The sequence below is a fragment of the Anabrus simplex genome, chromosome 2 (genome assembly GCF_040414725.1).
Source record: "Anabrus simplex isolate iqAnaSimp1 chromosome 2, ASM4041472v1, whole genome shotgun sequence".
NCBI lineage: Eukaryota > Metazoa > Arthropoda > Insecta > Orthoptera > Tettigoniidae > Anabrus > Anabrus simplex.
Window position 1 is genome coordinate 406,719,434 of NC_090266.1, and position 13,921 is coordinate 406,733,354.

The 13,921-nt window shown below is 38.4% G+C and overlaps 1 protein-coding gene across 5 annotated transcripts in view; it reads right to left on the reverse strand.

Annotated features, from left to right (window-relative positions):
• The window catches only part of LOC137498537 (uncharacterized), a 92,139-nt gene extending 80,827 nt beyond the window's left edge, over positions 1–11,312 (reverse strand). For all 5 annotated transcript variants that reach the window (XR_011017821.1, XR_011017819.1, XR_011017818.1 and 2 more), the window contains exon 1: positions 11,045–11,312. The gene's annotated coding sequence lies outside the window, so the exon portion shown is untranslated. The remainder of the gene's footprint in view (positions 1–11,044) is intronic.
• Positions 11,313–13,921: the final 2,609 nt, after the last annotated feature.

Here is a 13,921-nt window from a genome sequence, read left to right on the forward strand (position 1 = left end):
AATTGAAAAATTAATTGTATGAGGATACTTACATCTAATAAAAACTAAAGTTGTTACAGACGTAAAAATTGATATTTGGATCTCCTTTAAAAACAAAGAAAAAAGCGTTTTTGGGCGAAATCATTTTGGGGGACGGGGGTGAAATGGAGTTGAATTCCTTTTATGGTGACACATATCTCAAAACTGAAGATTTTAGAGTCGTGATAACTGGTATTTAGAAGATCCTTTACTATTAAAGAGACAAGTATTTTAAACAGGAAATTCACTTATGAGAGGGGGGGGGGGGTGAAAGGAAGTGAAAAGAGTTAATTCTTTTTATGGGGATACTTTGCCTGCTGCCATTTCTTGATGGATACAGCACTTTTGTATCCATCTCTTGGCACAGGCCAGAGTAAAGTGTAGCTTCCACCGAAGTCCCAGTCTCATCCATGGCTGTGACAATATGGAAGCTGCTGTGGTATGGGTGGTGCTGAGTAATGACATTCAGAGCACGACTAGTGCATCTGAGTGTTATGAAAGGTGTTGCTCATAGGGTCAGTCGTGCTGCAATAGAACTTTCTGACCCAGTGAAGAAAGCAATGGCAAACTACCTCACTCCTCGTCTTGCCTAGTATGCCTCATATTGGTGCTGCCATTGGTTTTTGTGGTTTCCTTATAACCGCATAATGTTTGGTAGTGCTATTTGAGGATCCAACCAGCCTCTGGGCTGATGACCTAACAGACAGACATGGGGATACTTCTATCTCAGAACTGAAGGTAACAGACGTGAACATTGGTATTTGGAATCTCCTTTAAACATAAGGAAACATGCCTTCATTTTGGGGTGTAAGGGGGTAAATCAAATTAACAGCAGTGGGGTGAAAAAGGAGTTGAGACCAATTGATTTTACCATTCATAATGTACTTATTCTTATCATAAACTGATCATTTTTAATCTTTCCTGGGTTCGTTTTCAAGAACCATCTTTTCCTTTGGAGTACATAAAGTTAGATAACAGCAGATTCATCTGGCATATAAATAAACATTTAAACACATTTGAAATAAACAATATGAATTATATTGACTGTGCAATTGTTCACCTCCATAATAAGGTCAATAATTCACGGAAATATATCATTCTTGTCGCCACAAATCTTGATGATGCTGGTCACATTGTCAGCAATGACAATGGCAGAGGATGTAGTTTACTGCCAAGTAGCAGTCTTGCATCATGCTGTGGGTTCCAGACCATCAATAATAATAATAATAATAATAATAATAATAATAATAATAATAATAATAACCTAAATTCAACTAATATCACCCACCCTAATAATAATAATAATAATAATAATAATAATAATAAGTGCGGACCTCGCTGGAAAAGGATAATGACTACGACTGCAGTCCAGCCGTGGGTTCAGTATTGCCAAGGCAGCCAAGACGGCACCACGCCGGATCTCCTCAAGGATATGATCCATATTAAAATGCTTATAGGAAAAGATGGCAAAGATTTAGGGACTCAACTGGCCGAGTGGAATACCTGGACCTAGCCTGGGAGGTACGAAATCAATTACTGGAAAGAAAGATTGAAAAATGGGAGGAACTTTGCCATAATCTCTCAGAAAATGAGTCAGATTACGAATTTTGGCGGATTCTCACAGAAAACGAGTTAGATCGCAAATTTCGGCGGATTATATATAAAATGTTAAGCATTCACTTATAAATTTCATTATAATACCATAGCATAGCACGGATATCTTGCTAGTATATATGTATATATATACACCTATGCAATACAAATTGTAAATCCAACCCTCCAGTCTAACAGTAGTGAGCCTACCTCTTACCAGGTGATCTGGGTTTGATTCCTGGCCAGGCCAGGAACTTTAACCTGAATCCAAGGGCAGATTTGAGGTCTACTTCAACCTACATGAGAACAATTAAAGAGCTGACAATGACATAGCAACCCTGATCTAGGAAGCCAAGAATAACGGTCACGAGTATTTGTTGCCACTGACCGTGTGTCACTACATAATCTGCATTCTTGCTCGGCAGTGGTCGCTCATTACGACAAGGCCCATTGAGGCTGTAAAAATATGGGTTCCTTTAATAAAAAGTATAGGACTAGGAAAGAAGAAGAGGGCCAACAAGGTAAGTGCAGAGAATTATGAAGAAGAAAAAATCAAACTTCTTTTTCCCCAAGAATTTTTGCACTGGTGAGCTGACCTAATTGTTTCACTCAGCAATGGCAAATCTATTATTCTGAACCCTGTAGTCTTGTTTTATTCTTCTGCTATTTGTCTTACGTCACACCAACACAGACAAATTTCATGCGGATGAAGGGACAGAAGCAACTGTAACCTTAATTAGGGTACAGTCCCAGCATGTGAAATTGGGAAACCATGGAAAACTACCTTCAGGGCTGCCAACAGACGGGTTTGAACATGTGTTCAATTAAACCTCCTATGGAATGACGTGCTAATAAATGATCTGCTGTGTTGTTACAATACTCGAAGTACATACAATTTGAAGGTTGCAATGAGACTCTTTCAGATTTAGGTACATTTCTGCCTTAACTCTCTAGAGACAAGCCACCTCTTCAATAACACTTCACCCACCATTCAGAAAAACTAAGAATATCATCTGTGGGAACAAGTTCTTAGCTGCATGCACTATGTACTTCACATACACTTTGACTCTATATACGCGATCAATTCTTCGAAGCACTCGTTTGATCAGTTCAAAATTCCTGTCACTGACATTATATGAATTTCCTCTTAACAGAAAATAGCTCCTCACTTTCTCAAATTGTCCACTGTCTGCTAGAGCTAGGCAGTAGCGAATCATAGCATGATTCTTATTTTGTCCCATACACCCATCCAAAAACAATCTGAGATCTTTCACTTCAGCTAACACATGATGATTGATATAATCATCAAAGAAGGAACATACTTCATTCACTTTCCCTTCATCGTGGGAGTGTGCACCATATATTCTGCACTTGCCACTCTCTTTGCTGTATCATTTAGCATATGACTTCTGATTTTCACCATTAAGCTCTCACATGTCACACGAGTATCGATTTGAGGTTGTCCAAAAGTAAGATTAAGTTGTCATTAAAATACTTAAGGTAATACTTGTAATTTACTTCAGTATCTGGATATTTTGCTTTGTACAAATCAAACATGTTTAGCACAATTAGTCTGGCATCTAAGTAAACATGGTTACCAAACGAATAATGGCTAGTGTGAACTGGAAATGAGGCTATCTGATCATGTGGTTTCAGGTGGTAGAGCACAATTTTTATTGTCCACTCCTCTCATATCTCATGGACTCTTTCCCTGTACAAGCATGCTCTGAAGCCTCCCCACTTGCCTCTCTGATATGCCAAATAAGCTTAAAAAAAAAAGCTTTCTTACATACTTGGGTTTTCTTGCTATTGACTGTAACATTATACCTGTAAGTTGCTGTTTTTGGTTTATTTAGGCTGCTCATCCACTGGAAGCGACTACGTGCGATTACGAGATGAGGCGACTGATCCCACTGCGTAGGATTAAGCGAAACAGATTCCACTGCAAGCAACCTCGAGCAGCCCACTGCACGTGACTATAGCCGACAACAGGCGACAAGCAACTAATCCTCCTTGAATGGGATTTGCTGCTTGTAGTCGTCAGTACATTATGGTTACTATAAGCACATGGTTGCCTCCTGTCGTCATACACAACATTATTATTAAAAACACCCCTATATAATATGAAAGATAAATGCTATCATTCTTGAGATAAACAACGCAAACTGTGGGTGAATGTTCCACACAAGAAGTGGGTGTTGATAATGGTATATATGTCAACCCCACAGTCCCCTTTCTTGACGCGGGGTTGCGGATGAAATGAGATTAATTTACATGGCATGTTTTATAGCTAGATCCCTTCCTAACGCCATCCTCAGTTGAAGAGCTAATGAAAATAGTATGACGATGGTAAATAAAACGGGGTAAGGAGAAAGAAGGAATCAGCTGTGGCCTATGAATAGGAACTGTCCCGGCATTTGCCTGGAAGTGATAACAGGAAGCCACAGAAAACCATTCTCAGGACAGCTGGCGGTGGGGTTGAACCCACGTGCCTCCCGAATGCAGAGCTTGGCTCCATAGCCACAGCGTGTTAACATGCGTGGCTACTCCACTCAAAGGGTGTTTATAATTGTAAGTAGTCTTTTTAAATAGTTATATTTATATGAGCTTATCAGGGAAACTGATTTTACCCCCTAAAAAAAAAAAAAAAAAAACCAGTGTATGGCTCTTAGTGCCTGGAGTGTCCGAGGACAAGTTCGGCTCACCCCCTCTAAAATGTCATCGGAAAAAAAACACATGCATACAAATAGCCTTTATTAACCATAAAATTGCACAAAAATCTACGTAATTACAATTTCAATATACTTCCTTAATTAATTAATCAGTGACAGTTTATGTCAAGGTTGAAATTGTTTTGCATTCGCAAGTTATTTTATGTTAGGTTTAGTTTTTTTTTTTTTTTTTTTTGCTAGTGGCTTTAAGTTGCGCCGACACAGATAGGTCTTATGGCGATGATGGGATAGGAAAGGCCTAGGAGTTGGAAGGAAGCGGCCGTGGCCTTAATTAAGGTACAGCCCCAGCATTTGCCTGGTGTGAAAATGGGAAACGACGGAAAAACATCTTCAGGGCTGCCGATAGTGGGATTCGAACACACTATCTCCCGGATGCAAGCTCACAGCCGCGCGCCCCTAACTGCACGGTCAACTCGCCCGGTAGATTTAGTTTAACTAAACGCACATCTCAGGTCATGTTCCACACTGAGATGGTTTCTGGCCTTTGTTTTCACTGTTAGCAAAGTTGAGAAACCACTCTCACTTAGCAAAAGGTATTATCATTCTTAGATCTCTGTCAGCTATAGAAGGATAGTCACCACCTACTTTACACCAAAATGTACCAGGTCATAATTTTGAAACCCCACTTTGAAAGAGCTATCTTCACGTAGTCCGAGAAATTCTACTTTGGCTGACACATGTTAGTCTTCGTAAATTTCATCATCACTAGAAAATGGTCTTAATATCCAAGAATTGGACTGACGATTGTCCATGACCGGGAAGCATTACTTCAGCGAGTCGATTACTGCCGGTATATGGTGAATCACGGAATCTTCAAAAGCGATTTTTTTGAGATCCGTCACTGACCAATTGCTCACACAGTTGTGTAAATATAGACATATCACCAACTTGAACTCTGCGTTGGTACAGTTGTAATTTATACAGAAAACGTGCAACTTTATCCTGTGCTGTCAAGATATTCATCATATTTCCTTGTAATGAGATATTCAGACTGTTAATTTCAATGAAAAAATCAGCAAGATACGCCAGCATTTCGAGAAATCTTTTATTTTTGAGCACAACTCTATTTCTTCCATGTTGTCTGGTTTTCTTCATGGAGCTCATAAACCCTGTTTAAAACTCTCCCTCTCGACAACCAGCGAACGTCTGTGTGGTACAAAAGACCATTAAATTTGGCACTAACTAAATCGCAAAAAACTCTGAATAATCTGGAATTCGTAGCGCTGCCATGAATATGATTCACAATTTTTACTGCGTCACTCAACGCGCTTAGTAAATCTGAAGGAAGCGTCTTAACAGCCAAAGCGTAGCACTGTATCATGCAGTGATAAAATAAAACTTGAGGGGCAACTTGTTCCACGAGTGCTTGAAATCCAGAACCAACACCCATCACGCCAACTCTCTTTGACCAGTGTAGTCCTTTTTCCTCAATAAACTGTTTTAGAGTCCTGAATACATCTTCGCCGCGAGTAGCGGTGGGCAAAGATTTGCAGGACAAGTATTACTCTTTTACACGGTCATCTTTAATGTACCAAGTAAATATCAGTAATTGCGAACACGGAGCTACATCGGTTGACTCGTCCAACTGCAGCCCACACAGACAACTTTCTTTAATTTCAGAAATAACGGTTGCCAAAATGTCATTACTTGACTCAAAAATACGACTTTGAACTGTTGTATTGGAGAGTGATATTTGATTAATCTTAGCCTCGTGTTACCAATAACGAGTGACACTGCATCACACAAACAATGTTTGATGAGTTCCTCTCCTATAGTGTGGGTGGTTATGAGAAGTCCACTTTCGCCCATAGTGGCTAATTTCTTTATGGAGCATTTTGAGGAGGAGGCTATTGCTTTGGCGCCCGTCAATCTTATGATCTGGTGGAGGTATATTGATGATACATTTGTGGTCTGGACAAAAGGTCCTGAGAAACTTCATCTATTTGTAAACCACCTAAATCAGCAACATTCTTCAATTAAATTCACTATGGAGATGGAGTCGGACGGATGCCTTCCTTTCTTGGATGTTCTAGTAAGAAAGAAACCAGACGGCTCCTTAGAACATACCATCTATCGTAAGCCTACCCACACAAATCCCTACCTTCATGCAGATTCTCACCACCACCCAGCACAAAAACAAGGCATTCTCAAGACACTCACCAAGAGTACAATTCACGAACTTCATCTGTACTGATACAGTTAAAACTAAGAAACAATGTTAGGTTTTGGTCCACCCAATCATACAGTATACAGAAAGGATACGTTTACTCCTGTGACCATTAAAAATGATTCTTTACATCCTGGGAGTCATACGAGGGCTGCCTATTTCAGTATGTTTTATTGAGCTTTCAATTAACCTTTATCTCATACAGAAAGAGAAAAAGAATTACGATACATACAGAAGATAGCTTTTATGAATGGGTTCAGTGTTAATACCATTAATAAAACCATAAGTAAAGTAAAAAGAAAGAACAAAGTAAGTAAAGTAACAAGAAAGAACAAAGTAAGTAAAGTAAAAAGAAAGAACAAAATAAGATTAACACCAGAGAATCCCAAGAGTTCAAAATACGCAAATTTCACTTTTACTAACCCAGGGATTTTTCAAATCAAAAATTATTTAAGAAACATGACTGTCAAGTCTCATTTTCAACTAGGTCATATATTTTATAACCATAATAGTGTTAATCACTATGAAGAGGATTTCTTAGATCCAGGAATCTATAAACTTAACTGCGATCAATGCTTCGTCACATATGTGGAGCAAACAGATAGGAGTTTTCAAGCCAGATATCTCGAAAACGTCAATGCCAACAGACACAAGAAGTATTATCTGCGCACTTTTTAGTGATAGATTTTTGTACTTGTTGGAGAAGTAAGAAGGGTTCCGTTAATACTGCCAACTGAATGGAAATGAAATCTGAATTGAATCGATAATATGATCGATCGATATGAATTTTATAAACCTTTATTATTTTAAGCAAACAACTGTGTCACACACACAATATATAATACTATATAACATTTCCCATTGCGAAACGTGTTCCTAGCATGAATTCTATAGTTTGGCTTTGCTGTGTAAACAACAACAGTACGAGTACTTAAAGTGTACGCCAGATGTCGCACAGCGATGATAAGCGATTCTTAGTTTGTGTTTCAAAGGTTGCCAATACGAATCTCGAAGATAACCGAAGTCGACCACTTCAGCACTAGGGTGTAAATCTATCACTAAAAAGTGCGCAGATAATATTCTGCAATGAGTGTCCATATGGGGGATATTGGTCACCAATTTACTGACATAAATAAAGACTTGACCATTTTTTTAAAAGTAAGCAAGGGGAACCTGATGAGCAATTATGAAAATATTTATATAGGTTTGGACCAGAGTATTAACACAAACAAAAATTTAAATGACATACAAGAGAACAAAAATTCTTTATACGAACAAGTACCATCGCTTCTATCATTACGAAAAATTAATAATATGAAGTCGCCTCCTTTAATTCAAACTTCCCGCACCCTGCTCCTACTACAGGCAGAGCTATTTCCCCTTCCCCCAATAATAGCACTGCCCCCCCCCCCCCCCTATCGCCACTAGCCAAGTTCTGCTAGGCGAAAGAAAACATAACTACAACACAGGTAGTAGCGTGGCGAGAAGCAAGTCAGAGCGAGGCTCAATCTAAACCAGCTATAGGGAGTTTCATTTATGGTAAGATTTTATGTCATACAATTGTGACGGAATCTCTTTTCTTAGATATCCAAGGGTTTTAAACCCATTAATTTTTATCTTTCTTTCTTTCCAGAACTTGTCTTTTTCAAAAAGGAATATTCCTAAGATGTATGACAGGCGGTCTCATAAGGCTTCAGATTTCTTCTACAAGAATAGCTCAATTTGAAGGAAAATGATACAAGTTAATGTTTTTAAATGTTTTGATATGGATTTAGTACCAATCCTTTTCCGAGGCCAGAATTTCGATCTCCCCAGTCAACACACTGAAACTACCAGATTCCAACAATGCCTGCAACAGGTCGTTCATATTTAATTTTGCAGAAAGACTGTTTGCAAGAACAGGCCAGGCGGTACTGCGAGCACCCGCCCTTTAAATTGCCAGGGCCGATCAGGTCGGCCTTTAAATATTCGGTCAGAAGTTGCCAGAGCCGATTACATCGGCCGGCTTAAAATTCTATGATATACATAATTTTGTGGCAACCTATTGTGACGCGCATACTTTTGTGACAACCTATAGTAAAGGAGCTACAAGTTATTGTGTGCCTGACATTGCTTTGGAATTTCTAAGAGGGTGTTCTAGCTTTCACAAGAGTTGTTTCCTGTGTTTAGAAATACCACTAACCAGTCAGTACGAGATTGTTCTTTACAGTAAGTGGATTTGTGACAGCAAAATGGCAAGTGGTTCACGTGATACATTTTCAGCAGGTATTGATGACGATAAATTAATGGAATATTTGGAACAATGCGAAGTAACAAGGAAATACACTTTAAATTTCCATCATCTCTGTCCGACTGTATGTATGTACGGGCATCACAAGAAAATTGCTGATTGCTGAAGAATTTAATGAAAATCAGTATGTAATGTTGGAGAATGAGGCATTATAATCTAGGCTATAAATAATTTTATTCACACTGAGTGAAATGGTACTTTATAGGAAGGCTTAAAATTTAACTCTCAAATATCTCCAGTATGTTGTTAGTGGTCCTATCAATAAATACTATATAACTAAAGTTATATAGAATGAAATCTCTGCACTTTGGTCCCTGACGTTTCCCGAAGCGTCACTCACAGTATTTTAACGGAAAAGTTGAAATACCAGAAGGTGTGCGCAAGATGGGTGCCACGCATGCTGACTGAAGACCACACGCGGCAACGAGTTGATACTTCCTGCATATTTCTGCAACGCTTTGCAACCAAACAGGACAACTTTTTGGACTCGATTGTCACGGGTGACGAAACCTGGGCGTTCCACTTTACACCTAAGACCAAGCAACAATCAAGCCAGTGGCGGCATCCCTCTTCGCCAGAGCCGGGGAAATTCAAGCAAACATAGTCTGCCGTTAAAGTCATGACAACTGTGTTTTGGGATCGAAAAGGGGTATTGTTGGTCGACTTTATACCGCTGGGACCACAATTAATGCTGACAGGTACTGTGAGACCCTGAAGAAAGTCAGACGGGCAATTCAGAACCGGAGAAGAGGAATGTTGAGCAAGGGCGTAAACATTCTCCATGACAACGCTCGCCCGCACGTCGCCCAGCAAACTGTTGCTCACCTGCAACAGTTTCAGTGAAACATCATCACCCATCAACTGACTATCACTTGTTCCCTAAGTTGAAAGAACATTTGGCTAGAAAGCGATTCAGCACCGACGAGGTGAAAGATGAGGTTCACAACTTCCTGACATCGGCATACAAAAACTGACACAGCATCTACAAAAATGCATCAACCAAAATGGTGATTATGTAGAAAAATATCTAAATGTTCAAGTTGTAAAGTGATGTAAACCATTGTAGAAATAGGAGACCTTATTTTGGGGATTACCCTTGTACTTGGGCCCACGAGAGTTGGAGTCTGACATTTGAGCAGTGAAAGCAATAATACGACATGCACTGCGTTACCATAGTTACCTTCATCTGCTGCATACCACACTTTCATACAGCCCGAGAGTTTAATACATGCTTCATTTTCTTAACACATTCTTGGAGTACACTAGCACCTAAAAGTTTCAAATTCCACTCCATGTATAAGAATTTTCAGCCTTGCTTTCTTACTAAAATCGCATGCCAATTCCTCCGCTCTACCAAGCAATTTTGGCCTTGTAATTTCACTACACTTTCCTCCGTCCCTTATTTCACTAAATACCGGCTGTAATTCAGCTACCATTACATCAACATCCTAAACTGTTATTATACGTCTTCCACATGTTTTCCCCACTTTACGACGATGTGAGATCTCGGACACCTTCTCATTCGAATTAACTATCACTCATGGTTCACAACATTACTACAACCTTCCGTAATAACAATATATAAATATATTTTGAAATGATGAAAAACTTATAGGTACCCAAAAATCCATGACAAAATGATACTAACATATAAAGTAGATAAAAATTTCTGGGCAAGCCAGTAGCATTCATCTTAACTCAAATGCCATGGGCAGAAACAGTACCGGTACTCCACACATGAACAGTACATTACTGTAATGGTATGCAAATTTAAAATGAATGGTAACAGCTTCTCTAAGAGAATACTATCTTCGTTTTATTAATACACTTTTGGAGTGCACCAGCAAAAGTTTTAAATTTAAAATAGATCATATGTGATAAATATAGACTAGATTGAAAATCCATGAGCAAGTCTAACATAGGAAAAAAGTAGGCCTATGGTAACCTATAATCAGCTACACGAAATTGTTTGAGCCTACGGGGCAAATGTAAACAATTTATCAGTCCAGCTGTCTTCATCGAAAACAGTTTTGAAAAATAAAGGTTCTAAAATACCCTATGTCAAACCTTACATTCAACCCCTAAGAACATATATATTCCATAACAGATCAGTACAAACTGAAGATCTAAATAATAGTGCACAATCTGAAAGTCAATTTTACTTTCGTGATTCTTAAGTCTACTTTCCCACTGAAATTTTCTCTTCATCTATCTTTGAACACACGAATACAGAACACAACTTACATTGTATTTTTCTGAAAACATCGCTGAGTCTTCCTTACATTTTTCGGAGTACGACTTCAAAACATCACTTGCCATTTCTTTTCCACGCCTACAAGCCCTATACTCAAAAAGTTTTTTCTCCATAACATGAAAATATTAAAATTCTACACTATAAACGTATAGGTCGCAATACAAATGACAATTACACGTCCACACACATATCCTCTGTCCACACCCCCACACAGCTCGACATCTTCTTCTTCTACTACACTTTCTACTACTTGTTTAGTTTTTAGCACGGCCGACTGGATCCCTCGCTGCGCTCCTTATACCGGCCTTGACAATCGCTTGTGAAGCCCAGCATAAAGATGTCATTGAAAAGTTTCACCGTAATGCCGCTGGAGCGCTGACCTACTACCCATTGACAGGAAGCTGTATACCGCAAATTGCCGCATTTCCAGTTTTATTTATATGGTTTTGCTGTCGTAAATGTTAGCAATGTGTTCGCAATGAGGTGTTTGTTGGTTTGATATTGGGATCTGACAGTTATGCCCTAGTGAGTTAATTTTTTATTGTATAGTGTGGTGATTATTTTTTTTAATTGTGTTTACAAATCTTGGAATTTGTGATATTCTCGTGCACCCTTTCGCACTTCGAGCAGAAATTTAATGGAAACAAGAACAAAGTGATTTCTTCGTCCTGAACAAGGATTTTAATTTATGCGCTAATTCGTTTTTTAATGGTGTGGTGATTTTAACAGTGTTAGGAAATATTCGAGTATATATTGCTGTGTGCCTTTTTTTTATATTCCGAACAGGAAAAAAAGAGCAAAGGGACATATCATCAAATACAGTAGAGACAATATGCGACACTTACGGATTTCGCCTTGCTAAAATGGGAGACAATTCGACGGTGGCGCTCCTAGTGACTTGACCTGAACAAATCGCGCTAAATTCAAAAATCAATGGAAATGTATATACGGAAGTGGATAAATAAATTACGTCTAGAAAGAAAGTGGTATTGAGATATTAACTTAGAAGTTGCTAAAGCAATTCTGGATAAATGCATGAAGAATTATTTAAAAGATTATTATTCAAAGACTGAAATTAGACACATAAACAAGATATGAAATGGGCTGCTGTGAATTGGCTTGATCTTTCATTTATGCGTTACATTTTTAGCTTTAGCATTCCTGCCTGAACTTTTACGGTTGGATTTGTCTTTTTTCTCATTTAAAAAACATTGTATGATCATATTAAGACACTTGTCAATAAAAATATCGGCACATTCCTTACACACATGATGCAATGAATTAACATTTAAAAGCTGGACAATTTTCCTCTTAACATGAAGCCTACTAACAGAAAGAAAATCTATAAAATTCCGGCTTTAATCTGAGAAGATGGATTAAAGAAAGAAAAGTATGAAAATGCTGTCGATAGTGATGCTTTTAGTAATATTTACATAAAATTAGAGTAAAAATGTAACATACCCTTGGCTGTATAGTCGAGGATTTTTAAAGTCGCTGGCCTGGAAATGATCTGAACAGATCTTATAATTCTTATATAAGCGTAACGTCCCTTCTTTCTTGTACACCTTATCCAAATCACTTCTGTGACATTTCAAAACCCACAGATCACACCTACAACAACACATCGGTATTGAAGGTTAACTGCTGCACTATACAATAAAATATGCGTATTACATTTTATGCCAGTTAAAGTATGGGTCGAGCAGGTCAGAAGATTATGAAGTACTATAAAAATCTCTGTCACTGGAAGAATATATATGCAAACACAATATTACTTACATGTTCTTGTCACGAGGGAACCTGAAGAACGACCGCACATTTTTCTCTACTTCGTAATTACTACAGCCAAACACAGCACATACATTTCCTCTCATGTTGAGAGGAGATATCAAGGAATGACACACGCTACTATTTAATTATGTCAGCTCACTGGAAACGCATAAATAACACCAAAAACTTCACACAAAAATACACGTGATCTTATGAGAGAATCAGTACTGTTCAGGTCTATCCGCTAGAGTGCGCTCCAATAGCTGTCCCTCGATATCTCGCTCAGTGTCGCGTATTGTCTCTACTGTATTTGCTATCATTACAAGAATTATCTGTAGACCAGGACAAAACTACGGAGTGGCTAAACGCAGGTAGCACTCTCATCTCAGGAGCTAGCTAGAGCGACGCATCAAGTCGGCCATGATTTTTGGACATCATAGCAAGGTCTGTCTCGGGAGGTCAAATCACGAGTGCTACTTATGGAGCCGCCATATCGGGTTTTTAAGCGAGCGTAACCAAAGGCAAGTGTATTCCAATTTAGAAGATACCAACCAATTTTGATAAAGAATTTAATTGGGCATCTCCTGGCCATGCATATATAACTGTATTACACTTAAATGATATGAATACATTCACAGCTATTTGAATAGGAAGATAATTAACAGAGTCTGAAATTCTATTTCTTTTTTTCTTTTTTGAGAAACAAGACTCAACAGAAAAGCTCATGTTCTTCTCTTTTACTTCCTTACAACTTGGTCTTACTGTGTTTCTTATTAATATCATCTCTCAAATACGTAATCTTATTGACAGAAACATAGAAATCTGTACAGCACCTGCGTCATATTATGATCACCGGTACATCAAATACTGAACTTGAAGTACTGTACCACTATTTAAAGTACTAAACGACGGTTGTAATAAATTACCTTCAGCGTTTCCTTTATTAAGAGAGTAATTTCCGATACTGCATTTCTAAAAGGTTACCCCAGTATATTGACAAACTATGAATGCCTCTTGAGTTGAGTGCATTAAATTATGTATGGTAGCTGTTGTTATCCATTCGTGTGGTATTTTTTCGGTTCCAAGGCAAAAATAGT